This window comes from Micromys minutus (genome assembly GCF_963924665.1).
Source record: "Micromys minutus genome assembly, chromosome: 9".
Classification (NCBI taxonomy): Eukaryota; Metazoa; Chordata; class Mammalia; order Rodentia; family Muridae; genus Micromys; species Micromys minutus.
The window spans coordinates 42305110-42324497 of NC_137978.1; positions in this window are offsets into that span (position 1 = coordinate 42305110).

A 19388-nucleotide genomic window follows, 5' to 3' on the forward strand; every position below is an offset into this window, starting at 1 on the left:
TGTCATGGATAGGTATGAAATTCTTCTTCAGGTGACAGATCTACATGGACTCAAAGCCTTCCCCTTCTAAGTCAACATCCATGTGGAGTTTTGTTGTTTGTTTGTTTTGTTTTAATTTGTTTTTATAGACGGGGTCTCTACATGCAGCCAAAGATAGCCTCAAAACTCCATCTTCCTGGGTTTCCCTTCTGAGTGCTGGGGTTATAGCAACATACCATGTTATGTGTCCACCCACTCACCATTATCTTTTGCTATATTTTGTTTGTCACAGACCTAGATGGACCCTCCTTGAACTGAGTCAGTCATCCTTGGTTTTGTTCGTGTCTTGCTACAGATCTCAGCTTGGTTTGGAATTCACTCTATAACCCAGACTGGCCTCAAAATCCCCATCATCAACCTGTCTCAACCTCTTCAGAGTTAGGATGCAGGCAGGCACCATGATGTCTGATTCCTCCCCTTCCTCCTCCTCCTCCTCCTCCTCCTCCTCAACATCATCATCATTATAGAGCTCAGGATTTCATAAACTTGCACTCTTCACAAGCTCCTTTCTTCCTTTCAGACACCTTTTTCACTAACCATCCAAGAATCCAGTTTTAAAGTCTTTTGTAAATTATTGCCCTCTCTGCATCACGGGCCCCCAACCTCAGCCATTCCTCCTCTTCTGCAAACATGCTCACTCGCAGGGTTCAGAGGTGTCTACATAGCTTCCTGGGACCATGGGGTACAGTTTCCCGAATAGACTCTCTTCCAGCTCTGGCAGGATCAGCCAGGTGCTCTCTAGCTCCTGCTCACCCATTGTGAGTCCCCCTCACAGCTTTTCATCAGCACATTTGAGATTCATGTCTGCCACATCTTTATTCAAGGTGCCAATAAAATACATTATGTATGACTGGGTTTGCTGAGAAAATGATCATGTTTTGTGTATTTAGGGATGTAAGAGTTTGTAAAGAAGCAGAGATGGGGGTTGTTATTTCCTGACAAACAAACTCCTCGGGAAAATAATATTCTGCTTTTGCTCCTGTTTGTCACCCTTCCCCCAACTTGGATCTCAACATCCTTACCCAGAGCACCCAGTCCTCAGGTGATGAGAAGGGAGTAAAGCCCAGTGGACAGGAGGAAGACTGTTGTCCAGTCTGAAGTCAGGGAACAGTCGGTCTGTAAGAGGAGACTGTTACAAAGACAGGTGTTTTATATCTGCCTATGGGAGTTCTTCACAGGCTCCCCACAATCAAAACATGTGCACACTTCAGCACTTGCAATTTCTTTGCTGACCACAAGCAACTTAGAAATCAATGCTTTTAATCCCTCTATGTGTGTGTGTGTATGTGTGTGGTGTATGGTATGTGGTGTGGTGTGTGTGTGTGTGTGTGTGTGTGTGTATGTGTGTGTGTATATGTGTGTGTGTGTGGTGTGTGTGGGGTATGTGTGTGTGGTGCTTGTGTGTGTGTGGTGTGTGTGTATATGTGTATGTGTGGTGTGTGTGGTGTGGTGTGGTGTGGTGTGTGTGTGTGTGTGTGTGTGTGTGTGTGTGTGTTCGAGAGAGAGGGGGAAGAGGAGTGCATGACTTTTCCCCCACTTCTGGAGTTTTTGGTTCAGTAGTTATGGGATGATGGCACCTATAAATTTTCATACCTACCGAGTTCCTAGACAATACTGACACTTTCACTCCCATAACTGCACTTAGACAATCTCTGCTCTGAAGAATCCTGTCGTGTCTTTCTCTCACCCTTCTTATCAAGAGGAAAACAGCAGCCTGAGAGTCACACAAGGGCACTGAGAGTCACCGTCTCTCCTTTTTTTTTCTCAGTGGGACTCTTCCCCTTGGCACATACCAGAACATTTTTCCTGGGGACACATGCCTTCAGAGAATGAGTTCCACAGCTATAAGAGTCTACTTTATGTTGCTATAACAAAATCCCCGAGACTAGGCAATTTATAAAGCACAGTTAGTTGTTCTAGAAACTGGAAAGAGGTGTCAGCATTTGTCATCAGCTAAAGGCTTTCTTGCTATGTTATATAATGGAGCTGTTATAGAGGGAGAGATGGAAAACTGACAGGTTACATTTCTTTTCCTCTAGAGGGCCACTAATCTGTTCATGAGATCACCACTCTTATTGGTCTCATCTAACTCTATATAGCAAAAGCCCAACATTTAAATACTTTCAATATGTGAATTTGGGGCTTGAGCTTCTAAACCCTGAATATTTGGAGATGGGGTGCTCTCAGTCTCCAGATGTAACATGACATCTAGCAACAGACTGAAACCCACCTTTCCAGTAGGGATGGAGGAACTTATCAATAGACCGGGATAATTCGTCAATGCAACGAACTAATTCAAAGAGCCATGCTTATCAAATTATCTCTATCTTCCTAGGCTGCTGGATTATCCTAAGATGCGGATTAGTTACTATCATGTTTTTTTTCTTCCCCTGATGTTATTATAAAAACTGGTCAAAAAGAAAAACTTAAGGAGAAGAAAGGGTTTATTTTACTTTATTGCTTATGGTCCAGAAGGCTGGAACTGAAGCAGGATTGTAGAGGAACATTGTTACTGCTCAAGTTCAGTTATCTTTCTTATCTATCCCAGAACCATAAGATAAGAACTCATGGTTCTTACCTAGAACCATGCCTAGGGGATGGTTCTGCCCACAGTGGGCTGAATCCTCCTACATAATCAGTAACTATAAGAGTTCTTCCCAGGCATGGCCACAGGCCAATCTGATGGAGACAATGCCTCAACTGAAGCTTCCCACTCCCACTTTATGCCCCTGGTGAGTCAAACTGATAACTGAAGTATTACAGTGACTAAGAAAAATGTACTGATAAAGAACACAGAAATACACACACACACACACAGAGAGAGAACTCAAGGAGTTACTGGTACTTTTATATGGATTAAAATTACTAATTACTAATTAGAAATAAGTTGGATTTCTAAATGTAGACAACGTTTAGGTTTTGGTATTAGAGAGAACATGATTTGAATAATTTTTACTTTGCACGAGTCACTTAACCTGCCTGAACATCTTCTGCTAGATATATTATAGGAATTACCAAGGCTTTTGTAACATTTAACCAAGAGGAAGTGTGCAAAATACTTAACCCTGGGGCTGGAGAAATTGCTTAGTAGTTAAGAGTACTTGCTTTTTTTTTTTTTTTTTGCAGAGGACATAAGTTTATTTTCTAGTACCAAAACCAGACTACTCACTACTGTCTCCAGCTCTAAAAGATTTGATTATCTTCTGACACATCACATGCATGGTACGCACACACTTATAACACAAAATTAAAAATGTAATACATAAATGAATGCTTAGCCCTTTGTCTCATAGTAAATGACAACTAATGTTAATAACCTCCCAGCTAATGACTTTGTGTTCTTGTTACAAAAAACATTTTTGTCATTGAATATCATGACTATTTTGAAACGTATGATGGAAAATAGAACCAGACTTGGAATGTGAGCATCATTTCCAGAACCAAGGCAGACAGTTCCCACTGCCGCCAATTTGGAGATTAATCTTTCTTGGTGGCTTAAGCATGGTAAGGGATTTACCTTACTGTCTGCGGAGAGAAATTGACTCTGGAGAAGGCCAGCTCACTTGGCACTGGGTGATGCTAGGAATCTGTTTCCTACTGTCAGAGGGAGTCGGCGCTTGAGTTAGCACCTTGGAGAGTACATTGCGCGCCAGCACCTTGGACAGGGAACCTGGGACAGGTTCTGTTCACCAGGCTCTAACTAGGCCTGGGTAATGATCCGTGGCAGTCTTGTTAAAGACCCGAGGCGTTCACATATTTCTGTAATTATTCAATCATTTGGAAGTTTTGAGTTTCAAATTATGAGGCATGAATTAAAATATCCTCTAATTCGGTTCCCTCCAGGCCCTGAACTAGCAGATTATCCTTCCAGAGATTGATCTGCTATTACTGTTCTCGTCTTCTCTCCGAAGATTTAACGCGATGCCATCCCCCTTTGCCACCAGCTGTTTAGACCACTGCTGGTCACACAAGGTGCTATGTTGAGCCCAGCCCTCTAGCCTTAGCTGACTGTCGAAATCGAATCAGAACGGCATGAGACATGCCTGTGTGAGACTCCACCCCACAGATCTTGAATGATGGGTCTGAGGAGAGACATGCATACTCATATTTTTTTAAATGCTCCCCAGGCAACCCTCATGTGAACCAGGATTGGGAGTCACCAGCTCGGAGGTATATCCTCCCCTCCCCCAAGATCTACTAGGGTCTACTTGGAGTTGACCTCAACGTCTCATCGACCTTTCTGTGAAGATAGAGGATGAGCCCTATTTCCTTTCAATTGATATCCAGCATTGAAAACTTCATCTCCAAATTTAGATTGGGAAAGAGGTGACAGACAAAGGGACCCTTGGATCCTGGATAGACATTTGGAGGCCACTGAGTGAAGTCCATCAGTATGGCCTGTGTCCTGTCAATCAAACTCTTTTCTAAAATACATTTTTATTTTCAAAATTAAGATAAAAGCATGGTAGTGATTCACCCCTCTGTTTTTTTTTTTTTCTACCAACCTCTTCCAAGTCTTGGAAAATTAATGGTCTCATTAAACTAAATTGATGGTCTCTTTTCTTTGACTGTTATTGTTTCTTGTTTGTATAAGTGTATAAACAATACATACAGCTTGCTGAATCCATTTAGCCACTCACTCGTGTGTTTGCTTTCAGGGGTAACTTACCTAGAATTGGATAACCCAGACTCATTCCCGGGTGTGGCCAACTTACCCCCTCTCTCACTAGTCCTTAGTTGCCTGTGGTGTTTGTCCAGGGATGGGGATTTCCATACTCTTGCGTATATACTCTGCGTTTGAGGACAGACTCCTGTCAGAGAACTAACCAAGCTGTGATACTGTGATAAAAACATCCCCATCGTTGGGAATGGGAAGTGATTTTAGGCAGACAAGATGCTCATTGCTAAACCAGATAAGCAAATGCAGCTGACAAGGCAGATCATCTGGTAAAGTGCTTGCCTCACAAGCACAAGAGCCTCAGTTTGATCCCCAGAACCCCCGTGTTTGAAAAAAAAAACATCTAAGGGTAAGGCTATGCACTTAAATCCCAGTGCTGGAGAAGTGGAGAGAGTCAGGTCCCTGAAGTGCACTAACTAGCCAACGAGAGACCTCAGGAGTGCATATGGAGAAGTGGATGGTATCTGGGTAACCATAGCCAAAGTTGTTCTCTGTTCTCCACACACACATGTACTCACACCTCCACATGCACATATATAAATAGCTCCACATGCACATGTATGCACACCTCCACATTGCACATGTGTCTTACTCAGGGTTTCTATTCCTGCACAAAACATCATAACCAAGAAGCAAGTTGGGGAGGAAAGGGTTTATTCAGCTTACACTTCCACATTGCTGTTCATCACCAAAGGAAGTCAGGACTGGAACCCAAGCAGGTCAGGAAGCAGGAGCTGATGCAGAGGCCATGGAGGGATGTTACTTACTGGCTTGCTTCTCTTGCCTTACTCAGCCTGCTTTCTTATAGAACCCAGGTCTACCAGCCCAGGGATGGCAACGCCCACAATGAGCTGGGCCCTCCCCCCTTGATCACTAGTTGAGAAAATGCCTTACAGCTGGATCTCATGGAGGCATTTCCCCAACTGAGGCTCCTTTCTCTGTGATAGCTCCAACTTGTGTCAAGTTGACACACAAAACCAGCCAGTTCAACATGTATGCACACCTTCACATGTACATGTATGCACACCTTCACATGCACATGTATGCACACCTTCACATGCACATGTATGCACACCTTCACATGTACATGTATACACACCTCCACATGCACAGATATATATAGCTCCACATGCACATGTATGCACACATGAGCATATGCACACATACACACAAATAGATAACTAAAATGTAGAAGATGCAGTCATGGACTACAGTGTGGAAGTTAAAGCCAGAAAATGGATTTATCCACTTTAATGTAACTGGAAGTGTAGAACAGAGTGCTCGGACTAAGAAAGAAACAGCGTGGCGCCTGCAGTCACGGCCACTTGTGTACATTTAAAGCAAATTCACTCACAAAACAATATTACAGATTTTTCACAAGCATACTCATATCCAGGGGTGTTTACCAAGCACAGCCTAAGTGCTTGTGGGAAATGCGATTGAGGGGCAAGGATGAAAGGAAAAAATAATGAAACCAAATCTAGCAAGAACAGGACCTCCAACAGGCAGGGGCTGATAGTATGTGCTTCGAACCAAGATTATGGTGAGCCTAGCGTGCTACAAAGGGAGGAAGAGCAGAAGAGATGGAGGGAGGGAGGGAGGGAGGAGAAAGGGAGGGAGGGAGGGAGGGAGGAAGGGAGGGAGGGAGGAGAAAGGGAGGGAGGGAGGAAGGGAGGAGAAAGGGAGGAGAGAGGGAGGGAGCCCTAGCTCAGTTCCGAGGTAGGAGCTGGAATACCCAAGGAGAAAAATGAGACCTTAGGCACTAGGAAAGGGAGCCACAAAGCAGCCCGGGGCTGGAAGGAGATGCCTAGCTTTATTGCTCCTTATTATAGATTAGAACTGGAAATGGGAACGACTTTCCATGTTGGAAATAAAAGCATTTACCGCAGTCCTAAGACGGGGGTAGGGTGGGCGATTTAGAGGCTTGAGCTGAGAAATGGTGCTTCCAGACTAGAAGGGGAATTTTTTGTTGAGAACACCAGGCCTGGTGCGGCTACCTCAGGTGGGAGGTGGACTCCATTTCTCCTAAGGCTCTGGGTACACTGAGTGCCAGAAGAAAGGGCTTTGTGGAATTCCTGGAATGGTCCGTATGTACCTTCTCTGCATTACTTACTTTTCGTGTTGCTGTAATAAAATACATGTCAAAAGAACTTCAGGAGAGAGAGGTTTGTTTTCACTTGGAGTCTGAGGGCACAGTCTGTCATGGTGGTGGGGGAGGAGAATGAGGTCACTTGTCACATCCACAGCCAGGATGCAGAAAACGATGGATGCTGGTCATCAGCTTGCTGTCTCCTGCTCATTTAGTCCCAGCCCCCACCCCAGAGGATGGTGCTGGCCAGATTGAGAGTGAATCTTCTCTCTTCCATAAAACATCTCTGGTCTCATAGTGTGGGAGAGATGGCTCACTGGTTAGGAGCGCTTGCTGCTCTTGCACACATGTGATGGCTCACAATTACCCGGAACGCCTGTGTCAGGAGATCTGATGTCCTCTTCTGGTCTTCGTGGGCACCAGACACAAGCATGGTGCTCATACATACAGGCGAATACACATTCGCATGAAATAAAAACAAACAAGTCTTTAAAAACAACAACCACAATAACAGACAACAAGCCTCTCTGGTGGGCACAGAGTGGTGTCTTCTAGATGATTCTCAATCAAATCTAAATCTAGATGATGAAGATTGACCAGTCTCATTTTCAGATCTCTTCAGACACCAACTTAGTTGTTACTATAGGCAACCAAAGTTCACGCAAAAGGCCTCCACCGCATTGCTAAGCTTGGGTACAGAGAAGAAACCTTTAGGCAGGGCAGAGGTAGGTGCTGAAGCTTCCATACTTTGCCCTGAATATTGGGCTGGGGCTATGGAGTGTTCCCTGTCCCCTTGTCATCAGAAAGTTGCCGTCCTGTGGAATGGTAATGCCAGGAATGATTGACCATCAGTCTGGGGCAACACGGACCTTAGTGGGAAGCCTTTCCCTCCATGCTGCCAGTGAAGACTAATGAACGTGTTAATTGATGTGTTAAGTGAGCGTGTTCTGAACATGTCCTATTAGGAGTCGAGGAAAGGGCAACACAAATGTCACCTGCTTGAAGGTGACACGGATGTCAGGTCAGATTTGTAGAACAATGGTTGCTGCAGCCAGGTTGAGTTTTACAGCTATGGGAACCAAGAGACTATGAGATCAAAATGAACTCCTCCCAAGTAGGGCAGGGTGGCTTTCACTTTCGGGAGTGAAAGCCACCCTAGTCAACCCCTCCTGAAAGCCACACTGCGGTGGCTGTGAGAGCAATTATCTCAGCAGAGAAGGCTCTTACTTTGCATTTAAGATCATCCTCCCAAAAAGGTCATGTGTAAATCAAATTTAATAAATCAAATTCTGCACTTCATTCCTTGGGGAGGCTCTCTCTTCAAAGGAAACTGTGAGCGAATCCCTTTTTAATAGAAGTAATCGGCTCTTGATTTATCTGACCTATTGGGTAAGAATATTTTTTTATTTTATTTTAGAAATATGTTTTCTTTCCGTGAGCAGCAGGATCTTTTTGTCAACAACCAAAAAACAAAACAAAACAAAACCAAAAAAAAAAAAAAAAAAAAAAAAAAAAAAAAAACCAAAAACAACCATCCACAACACTGGGCAGAGTAACAGAGGCACTGTGAGCCTCTTGCATCAGAGGCTAAAGGAACACGAAGTATCAGGGTAGTCTGGCTTTGGATGTGGTGGACGTGCTGGGTTCAGGCCTCAAACCACAGGGAAGAACTGAGGTTTTCATTTTTCCATCTCCCAAATCTGCTTTTCCTTGGCTGGGATCTTAAGTGCTAGCCGTGTTCGGTGACGACAGCATCTTCAACACCGGCTTCAAGGCTGACAAGGAAAACTGCTTGATTCTCTTCCCAGTCATCTCAGAAGTGGCTCCGAGAGTCATTTGAGTCATTTGCCCCCTAACCTGAGTGAGTAGGTAGCCATAGGCTGGATGCCTGGGGTCTTGTGCAAACCATCTGATCTGAGAGTGTCAGGGGGAGGGGGTGAAGTCATTTTCATGGAAGATTAGGCTACTAGTAGAAGCAATGGAGCTCCCTGGGAGGGAAGGTGGTTAAAACTCCCTTCCCCCCTCACCTTCATAGCGGATTCATTACCAAGCGTCTCTCTGGAAATGTTCCTGCAGCAATGGAGTGCTGGCCCTGGAATGGAGAATCATTCGGGGTGCTTGTTAAAATGCAGTTGTTAGGGTCCCCCTCCCGTTGTAGCGAATTCCATTATCTCGCAGCAGGTCTTAGATTTTGCAACTTCAGGTCATTCCCTGGGTGACGCTTTTAAAAGGCTCACTGGCATTAAGGAGTCATTTCCCAAAGCTATTCCACCCTTCTAGTTTCCCGCTCATTGCCCTAACTCCAGATGCTATCGGTTCTCAGCTGGCTCACCCAAATGCCTTCTGACTGCTCTTCTTCCCACCGTCCTCCTCTCCTGCACCCCAGTGATCACCTTGCTAACCTCTGACTCACTTCCTCAGCCTCCTGGTGACAGGACCTCCCTCACTGTGCCCAAAGATTCTGGGCCCTTTTCTCAACATTCCTACATAACGCTTTCCACTGTCTCCCAGTGGAAGACCCAGCTCGCCAGCCACCACTGTGTGCAGTCTTACCTACATCTCTTCCGGAGGAATTCCTTAGGGCACCTTTCCTTCCTGTCTGTTCTCAGTAATCACACCCACCTCCTCCAGAGCGGGTTAGTGCTGCATAGGTTGTGACCATTGCAAGTGTCTTTCCCTCTGGCTCCAGGAACGGGGCTCAGTGATATTCGCCGAGTCTTTGGAGGAAGGCGAAGTGGGGTTGTATCTACCTTGAGCTATCGACAAAGCATGTGACCTTAGGCAAGTTACTTCACACCTACGGGTGGTGGTTTCTACTTTATAAATGGGGCTAATCACACCGACTTCCTGGGTCTTCGAGATGAGGAACAGAGATCCCAGCACAGTCCCTGGTGCCACCACGAGCACCCAGGGATTGTGAAATCCAAAAGCAAAGAAACGCCGAGGAACCTTTGAGTCAAGGGGGAAACCACCTTTAGAAATCACCCCAATTTTCATACACGTAGTTCTGGGTAATGATTCCTTAAGCTCTATGTCACAAGATAATCCTGTCACGTTGGCTGAGTCAAATCTGGGAAGGTACAAATGAATTCCAGCCTTAGGCCATTTCCTGGGTTGAGAACATTTCTCTACCCCTCTTTATCATCCTTGGAGCTTCGGAGCAGCTTTTTAAGCTCGTCCCTCAAAAAATAATCACATTCTGTCCATGGAATGCTGACTCAGGAGTGATGTAGCCTCCCATGGGATACGTTTTCACCATGGAAATGTTTCAGTTCTGTGAGAGTGTGGAAGACTGGGGTGGGGGTGGGGAGAGGTGGTGTGGTGTGGGCCCATTGGTGAAACAGGGGTACAAAAGTCACACTGTTGAGCTGGCAGAAAGAAAGCCATTAAAGCTGCCGGAAGTGATGAGATTGGTCCTGCAGTTGAAGCGAACTGAGAAGAATGGGAGGGAGAAGCATTTCACTGAAGGCAGCTGTCCATTGAACTTCAAGAAACTCAGCTCTTCTTTCTCCAACTGTCTCCTGCTTGTTTTATAGTCTGTCTGACACTGGCCCTCCCCTTATGATCATGCACCAAGTGCTTGGCATCTGAGAGCACGTGCGAAGGGAATCACAGATCAGAGTTAGGGGAAGCGTTGACTCTTCAGGGGAGAGTGGCTGCCAGTGCATAGCTCTCCAAAATGTCCGATACAGGCCTGGGCAGGTTCAGGCGGCTGTGCACATGGCAACTCTGGGTGACAGTTAAGGGTTTGTTTCTACCCCCACCCTTGACTTGAAGCTTACTTGAGTCTGTTTTGTTTTTTAATTTAGAATTTGTTGTGCACTTACTATGTTGCATGGAAAAACGACCAGACATCTGTGGGATTTAGTGGAGAGAGAGAGAGAGAGAGAGAGAGAGAGAGAGAGAGAGAGAGAGAGAGAGAGAGAGAGAGAAGAGAGACAGAGAGGGAGAGAGACAGAGAGACACACAGAGAGACACAGACACAGACACACACACACACACACACACACACACACACACACACACACACACAGAGAGAGAGAGAGAGAGAGAGAGAGAGAGAGAGAGAGAGAGAGAGAGAGAGAGTTTGAGAGAGTTTGCACACACATTTTTGAAAGAGAACAAAAGAGAAAGAACTTTGAGTCTTCGTGAATTGTTCAGAATTTGGACTAGGCCACAGTACTAATCTAATCCTACCCACTCAGCAGATGTTTTGGATAAGATTCATAATTCATAAGGAGCAAAGAATATTAAAGTTTAGCCAGAAAGTGTAAGATTGAATCTTTGTCTTTTGGGGACTCATCATTAGAACAGAGAAACCAGACAAGTAAACAAACCATGCCTAAGATTGAGAACCTTGGAAGGCAGAGGTTGCATCTCACCCATCTTTGTTTTCCTAGCGCCTCTCACCTGCCCATGACCTCCGAAGTCCTCTGATGTTCTTTGCCTTCGAGGACTGCTTTATTTAAAACCCAACCTATCAGGGCCCCATTGCCACCCGGCATAATTTATACCTCGCCGCAAAGAGCCGCCGCTGGAAGGTAGCTGGCAGGTGCATACGAGGTTAGACTTCATAGACTTTCAAGTGGGTGTTTGTTGGTTTAATTTCACAGTCTTTGTATTTCGGAGGTGATATTAATTATCTTCAGGTCTCAGATATTTTCATGAGCCCTCAAGAAGCTTATATGTCGCGGGAACTGCTTTGATGTTGCCTAATAGATTTCTTGGCCCTGGAAACTTTGCACAGTGATTGTCATACTGGATGTTCCTCATTCAAGTGTTTGATGAGTGAATAAATTAAGGACATCTGATAATAAATATGTTTTATGAAGTCTAGTTCCACTAAGAAAGGGACTTTTTGTTTCTGAATCCCATCCTGGTCCCCAGTTTTGCTCCTCTGGAAAGCAAATGTCTTTGATTGCCAAGGGGTTATGTTGGCTGGGGTCAAGGTCTCATTTGAAAATGAACTCAAAAGAAGTCTGGCACTTCTGAGTCTTCCACAAACGATGCAGAGCATTTCCGAAGGCTACTTTCCTGTTGCTGTGATTAAACACCATGACTAAAAGCAGCTCATGGAAGAATTCATTTTGGCTTATGGTTCCAGAGGGATAGGAATTTAACATGGCAGCGAGCAGCAGGCATGGCAGCAGGAGTGGGGAAAAGGAGAAATGACAACTTCAGCTGCAAGAATGAAGGAGAGGGGGGGAGAGAGAGAGGGTGGGGAGAACCAGAAGTAGGGGGAGGCCATGGAGCTCCAGTTCACCTCAGGTCACATGCTTCCTCCAGCAAGCCTATGTTTCCTAAACTTCTCTAAACAACACCACCAACAAGCGGGTATTCAAATGCCCAAGTCTATGGGGGACATTTCTCATGTAAACTACCACATTCTGTCCTTTGACCGCCATAGGCTCATCATTCAAACCATGACAGACCCCGTGTGTGCAGAATGAAGTGAGCAGGCAGGATATGAGCAGGTACTTTTGCCTCACTTACCAAGTGATCGAGGAAGGGCTGGAGATGTAGATCAGTTGGTAAAGTGCTTGCCTAGCATGTGGGAAGTCCTGGGTTCAATCCCCGGTACCACGTAAAACTGGATACAGCGGTAAAAGACTAATCCAAGCGTTGGGGCAGGGGAGATAAGAGGATAAATTCAAGTTTGTCCTTGACTACATAGAGAGTTCAAGGCTAGTCTAGGACCTGTGAGACCTTATCATTTTTTTTTAAAAAGTAACCCAAAATGGCAATAAGCACATTACACAGGCAGGAAACCTAAGGCTTACATATGTTGGTTGACACAATGACTGGGAGCAACTCCTTCTTGAGACCCCTTTCCCCAACCCCTTCAGGAAGCTGATGTTCTACATATAATTTTTTTTTTCTTGTTTGCTTGCTTCAAGCTTCTGGGCATGCCTGTCGGGTAGTTGGGTACCTTGATTGCATTCATGCAGGTGGTGCTATCTGCTGCCCCCTGTAGGCGGCATCATTCCATGGTTGAAGTCTTACACTGTGTAAGTGGAGAAAGGGACCTGGCTAACCAGATACATTCATGGTCCTCTGCTTCCTGGTTGTGGATTCAACATGGCCAGCTGCTTCAAGGTTCTATGACCATGACCTCCCCACCTCAATACACTGCTTCAGAACTGTGAACCAGAGTAAACCCTTTCAAAAAAAAAAAAGAAAAAAAGGACTTTGGATAGACTCCATAAGCTTGAATCCTAACTACAGGACTCCGGGTCAGGGGCCATGGGGCAAATTGCTTCTCTTGAGAATATATGTGGGTATGAAGTAATTATTTTAATCTATAGTGGGAAATGGTTATAGAGACTATTTCACAGGCTTGTATGAGAATTAAATGGCTTTTATAATGTGTTTATTACTCTGTCTGCCATGTAGTGAGAAGCTCCAACATTTTTCTATTAGCCATAGGCTTCCAGGCAAGACTCTAACTTAAAAACCCATGGTTTCTTAGCTTTCATGCCTTGGAATGAATGAGACCTTGTGGTAAAGATAAAAGAAGGTCACTGATGCTGGTGGAGTCAGTGCTACAGTGGGTTCGCACCAGCTTCTACAAGCCTACCAGTAAGCATTCCGGAGTTCTGGAAGCTAGTTATTAAATATAGCCATTTAAACAAATTAAATTCTATAACATGCAAATTATTTGTATTTATAAGCATTGGTAATTAGTATGGAATGCTCATCAATTTTTCATGGTTTTAAGCATGTATGCCTGTAGATTTCATTCCCAGATCCTCATGTTTTTTTTAATGATTATTATTTGAGTCCACTGTCTACATGTGGTGTGATTCCCACTTAGTGCTGTACTTGTCCGTGTTTCTTCACAACTCCACACACAGTGCTGTTACACTGCAGTCTCGAAATGAATTAAGGCAGTAGTGTTGCCACCGTGGAAACTGGCAAGTGTTAAAGTCTGAAACCGCTCCCTTCTGAAGAACTCGTTGTTAAGCCATTACTGCTATATCTTTGCTCAGTGTTCCACGGAACACTCTCTTTTCAATTGTTTGGAGTTGTTTATTTTATTGTCGTCTGTGAGTATTTTGTTTGCTCCTATATCTGTGTACCATGTGTGTTCCTGGTGCTCACAGAGGTGAGAAGGGGGCCATCGGTCCCCTGGGACTGGAGTTACAGATGGTTGTGAGCTGCCATATAAATGGTTGAAACTTGGTCTTCTGCAGGAGCATCAGGTGATCTACCCATTGAGGAATCTCTGCACCCCCCCACCCCTATTCAAAGTTCTCTCAACTTCTGTCTTGCATACATAATGCAAGATTATTCATTGCATTATAATTCACAATGCCTCCTGGGCTCATCTGAAAGTGCTGGGTAAGACAAGATCATCCACTGTAGACAGTAGGAAGATCCTGGCATTCAAGTGGCTGTTTGCTGATGCCCCACCATTATATGAATCTGAACTTGACAGTATCATTTTTTTTTCTAAGAGCATCATTATTTTTTCCCCAGCAAAAATCTTCTTAAGATTTTGTTAGAAAAGAGAGGACAAAACTCTTTTGTTATGGATTTTGAGAAAAGGTGCTTCTGCATTTTATCTATGGTGCATGTAAGGAGCCATTGCTTTCATGGCACCTGCCATCAGTCCACAGGTCCTTAGCATCCTTGCTGTGCCAGCCAGGCACTGAGAGGAGGGATAGAAAAAACAGGAAATTTGACCTCAAGACATTAATAATTGAAATGAGGAGACACACATATGTAAAGACAACAACTGTAATGTCTGCAGGGGAGATGGCAGTCCAGGACACCATGTGGTCCCCAAATGGGATGAAAGTTCTTATGCATCCATACTTGGCATGGTAGGAAGGAGACCTGGGAAAATTTCAGAGCAGAAGACAGTTTATTAGCCAGAGATTTTAAGTGCAAATAACATAAACCAGTCCTGGCTAGATAAACAGAGAAAAGACTTAAGAGAGCATCTTAGAAAACTTAGAAAATCTCCACGAGGGCCTGGAGACTATGAAGTCAGAAGTCACAGCACAGGGGCTGTGCAGTGACACTGTCAAAGCTGTCTAATGAGCCTGGATGCAGCAGCCTACAGCCAACTCTGCATTTATCATACTTTGCAGCTGATGTCTTTGAAAACTAGATGTGACTGTTGCAAATATATTACACACGGTACCGGATTCTACAAACCAAAAGCTCTTTAAAAGATTCTTTACTTTTATTTTTAATTTAGTTGTAACGGTATTTTGCCTGCAAGTATGTCTAGGTCAGAGGAAGGAGTTGGATCCTGTGGGACCTGAGCTACAGATGGTTGTGAATGTTGGAAATTGACCCAGGGTCCTCTAGAAAAGCAGTCAGTGTTCTGAACTGAGAGAAATCTGTCTCACACCAGACCACGGGCTTCATATTAAAGCCTAGTGGAGATGTGACTGAGGGTAAAGCCAAAGTCACATCCCTGTGTCCTAACTTCAAGGAAGGCTAGTAAATACATGGCTTATATTAAGCAGTTTGGAAGACTAGTAGATCTCTAAATATAGAATGTTGTTTAAAGACCTAATCAGTCAACCTAGTAGCAGGATGCCACTATGGTATGAGTGTTGGAGTTTTGAAGAAAAGTTTAAAAGTATGCAAGATGTGTCCAACATAGGAGACAGTAAATTCAAAGGTTTGGTAGCTTGGGGAAACCTAGACTGTGTGAGTAATTTCAAGGGCTTTGGTCTGGAGTCTGAGATGGAATTCAGTGGCAGAAAACTTGGATGAACGTGCAAGGCCCTGGGTTTGGTGCCCATCAATGCACAAATAAAACATTTTAGTCTATCTCAGGAGAAGATCATGTGTGTGTGTGTGTGTGTGTGTGTGTGTGCTCTAGATGTGATGACCAGAGATTAATCTGTAGATACAAAGTGAGGCATTGAATTAAAAGCTTTGACACTGAACCACAGGAGAGTTTTAATGGGGGGGGGGATGTGGGCATTCTACCACGTGGCTTAGAGGGACAGTGTGGGCATTCTACCAGGTGGCTCTGAGGGACAATGTGGGCATTCTACCAGGTGGCTCTGAGGGACAGTGTGGGCATTCTACCAGGTGGCTCAGAACCTCTGAGGGACAGAGGTTCCTTTATGAAGTGTTTTAAAATTCAGAAAATGATAAGTAAGTTTTGTTTACCTGTGCATTTTACACTTAGCTTTCATCTAAAGGTACTTTTAAAAACTGTATATGCATGTATGAAGTGCATGTGCTCCAGGGCCTTGCAGATCCACTCAAGTGTTCTGCCACTAAACTCCATCTCTGCATGTGTGAGTCCAGGTGCGTTCAGGCCTTGGCATCTGTATGGAGGTCAGAGGATAACTTCAGGTTCTTCCTGGTTTGAGGCTTCGACTTCTACTAGTGATTGAAAGGCTGAAAGATTGAAAGAGCTGAGCAGTTCCTGTTGATACGGAACAAAGGCCACATTAGCCACTGTTAGGCTACAGGTGTTAAACGCCTCAGCCTGGGGCTTTAAACCCTCAGAAAGAGCAAGACAGTATTTAGGACTTTTAAAGAAGTTACCGCGAGCATTTCAGTACAGTTAGAGCTAGAACAACTGGAGACCACCAGTCTTTAAAGCCAAACCAGAGTCCTACTGTGTGTCCTGCCTCATTGCTCCCGAGGCTGGGAGGATCCCAGCACTACGAGGTCTCCTGTTCACTGCTCCACGGGCAAGGACAGCCTGGAAACTTCCTCTTGCTACAGAAGCACGGGGATTACAGACCACTTCTCCATGTCTTCCTCGGTGGGCTCTGGTGATGTGAACTCTGGTCCTCAACGCTTGAATGGGTACTGCCTCATTCATGGAGCTTTCGACCCTTCCTTTTGAGTTTTTAGCTGGTATGATTTTTTTTTCTTTCTTCACAGTGAAGAATTTTCTCTAATTTTTCTTTCAACCTAGGTGATGAATTTCTCAGGTATGATTTATGTTAAAATTATTTCACTTTTACTTTTAGAAAAAAGTCTTTAAATATATTTTTAATTTAACATTTTTCCCCTGCTTAACACTTACAAGATGAGTCAGTTCTTCTCTTCTTGCCTCCCCTCTCCTCTCTCCTCTCCTTCCCTCCCCTTCTCTCCTCTCCTCCCCTCTCCTCCCCTCCCCTTTCCTCCCCTCTCTCCTTTCTTCCCCTGCCCTCCCTTCCCTTCCCTCCTCTCCTCTCTTCTCTTTCCCTTCTGTCTTCCCCATAGTCTTTCTTCCATTCTCCATTTCTTCCTGAGGCAGGATTTTGACAGGGAAATGAAATAACAGGATGTTCTAAAGGTGAAATACTTCAGGAAATCTCTTTATGACAGGATATAAATAACTCAAAGTAGCTTTCGAAAGTCCCTGAAAGTGACCAGATAGATTGTCCCCTCACTCCACAAGACTATATAAATACTAGAGACTGCCGAGAAAAGATTGCCAGAGGAGCCCAACTACCCAGAAAGAGCTGTCACCCATGCTAGGGTGGATTTTGGTGATGAAGTTGTCTTTAAGTCATTTCTGCTTCACTAACTAACCCTCATCCATACTCCTGTAAGCAAACCCAATAAAACCCATTGTCTCACCAAGCTGGGTTTGGTGGTGTCTGCACTGTGGTCTGTTGTTGGTTTCCTATCTGCTGTGACTAGATATTTGTCATGTGTCCCCCAAAGCACGGTGTCATACAGCACTGCGGTGTACTCACATGCAGCTTAGGCACAGCTTTTTGTTGTGTTTGTCCTTTGAAAGACCGTCTGAGATTCATCTGTCTCTGAATAGATTTCAGAACATTAATTTTGAAAATAATTAGCCAAGTGTCTTTTTAATAGCTACAACCCTTTTGTCTTTCTCGTCTTCTCCTGGGACTACTCTGACAGGCAGGAGACATCATTTTATATCATTCCATAAGTGATTATCTTCAGCTCTACCCTCTTCTCTCTGCACTGTAGTCTGATTAATTCTTAGTGACTTGAGGTTAGTTTTCTTAGTTTTTCCTTCTTTGTTCCATTGCAGCCACCATTGGTTAGCCCATAAAACTAACATTTTAATTTTAAATGTATGAAGTTTCAGACCTCCAGTTTCCTTTTCATTGTTTTATTTTTAGAATTTTAATTTCTTTACAGTCTTCTGTCCTCTTTTTTTTCCTTTCTTGTATGTGTGTGTGTTTCTATGTGTACCATATGTGTGTGCAGTGCCTTCAGAGGTCAGAAGAGGACACTGTATTCCCCTGGAATTAGAATTACAAGCATTTGTAAACTGCCCAACATAGGAGCTGGGAAAAAACATGGGTCCTCTTGAAGAGCAGTAAGTGCTCATAACTGTTGAGCCATCTCCTTAGCCTCTGAGAGTCTACTTTCTTCATCCCTCTGCATGAATTCTAACACCTTTGTAGTAGTTTTAAAGTCCTTGATTGCCTGTTCTAATAACTAGTCTTCTACCAATCTGCTTTCTACTGATGGTTTTTCTTTTGCTTATGGCCCACAATTACCTGCTTTATTTTGTGTCTTATAACATTTTCTTGAGTGCTAGGGATTGCACTTTAAAACCAGTGGACACCAACATCTAAACTTTGATGTTCTGCTTATTTATTTATTTATTTATTTATTTACTTATTTATTTTTCAGAGATCACAATTGTCTTGGTCAAATGAAATTCGGATTTCAAGTCTTGAATTGAGGTGGCCTGGGATACTATAATAATTAGATTACATTCGCCTCTGCTCTCCAAGAGGAGTAAGAGTGTATCTGACTGCCTTTATTTGTTTGAGTCTGTGGCCTCACAAAGGACTGATGTCGCTATTTTACGATTTGGTCTGGGAGCGAGTTGGACTGTAACCTCAGCTAGACTTGATCACAGTTGAATTAGACTCCAACACTGTCTCAGAGTTCAAGAAACTCTAGAATGAGTCATGTGACTTACTGTGTATTTGGGACTCCATTCAAGTGTTCCCTGCCTTGTCACACAGTCCTTTGAAGCTTCCCTGACCTCCCTGGCCTTAAGATATTCTCTGTATAAGACAGAGATGATACCTTGCTCACTTTTATCAGGACAAGGGCCTTGTCTTCATGAATGAAACACATCATTGGCTTCTACTGTGTGTTACCCTTGGGAGTGATGTTCATCAAGGATTTTTGGTATGCACTGTTTTTTGATAGCTCTGTAGTTTTGTCTGTCCTTGTTACTATGTGAATTTGTGCTATAGACTATAACAGGAATAAAAGTAACCCTTCTTTTCTCCCACTCTAGAAAGTTGTTTTCCCTGAATAGTACATTCTTTGGGTCCCTGTTCTGGAAAGAAGGCCTGGTGACTCAGGTTACCAGAGGCTAGCCCCTCTCCACCTCTCAGCCACTCTGGGAAGTCCCAATTTTCTGCCAAGCATTCTTGCAAAGACAACTGCTACTCAGGAAGATGCTCAACCTCTGGGTAACCTCAGGGCTACCTTTCAGCTACTCTTCCTTTATACCGAACAGACACATTTGCAGGAACCGTAGCTCTCTCTTATGTAATTAAACTAGTTTTTAAATACCTTACAGGAGTCTTCTATTTAAAGAACCTTGTGGTACATCTCTTTTTCACTATAAATAATGAGATTAAGAACTATCCTCCTGGAAGCCCC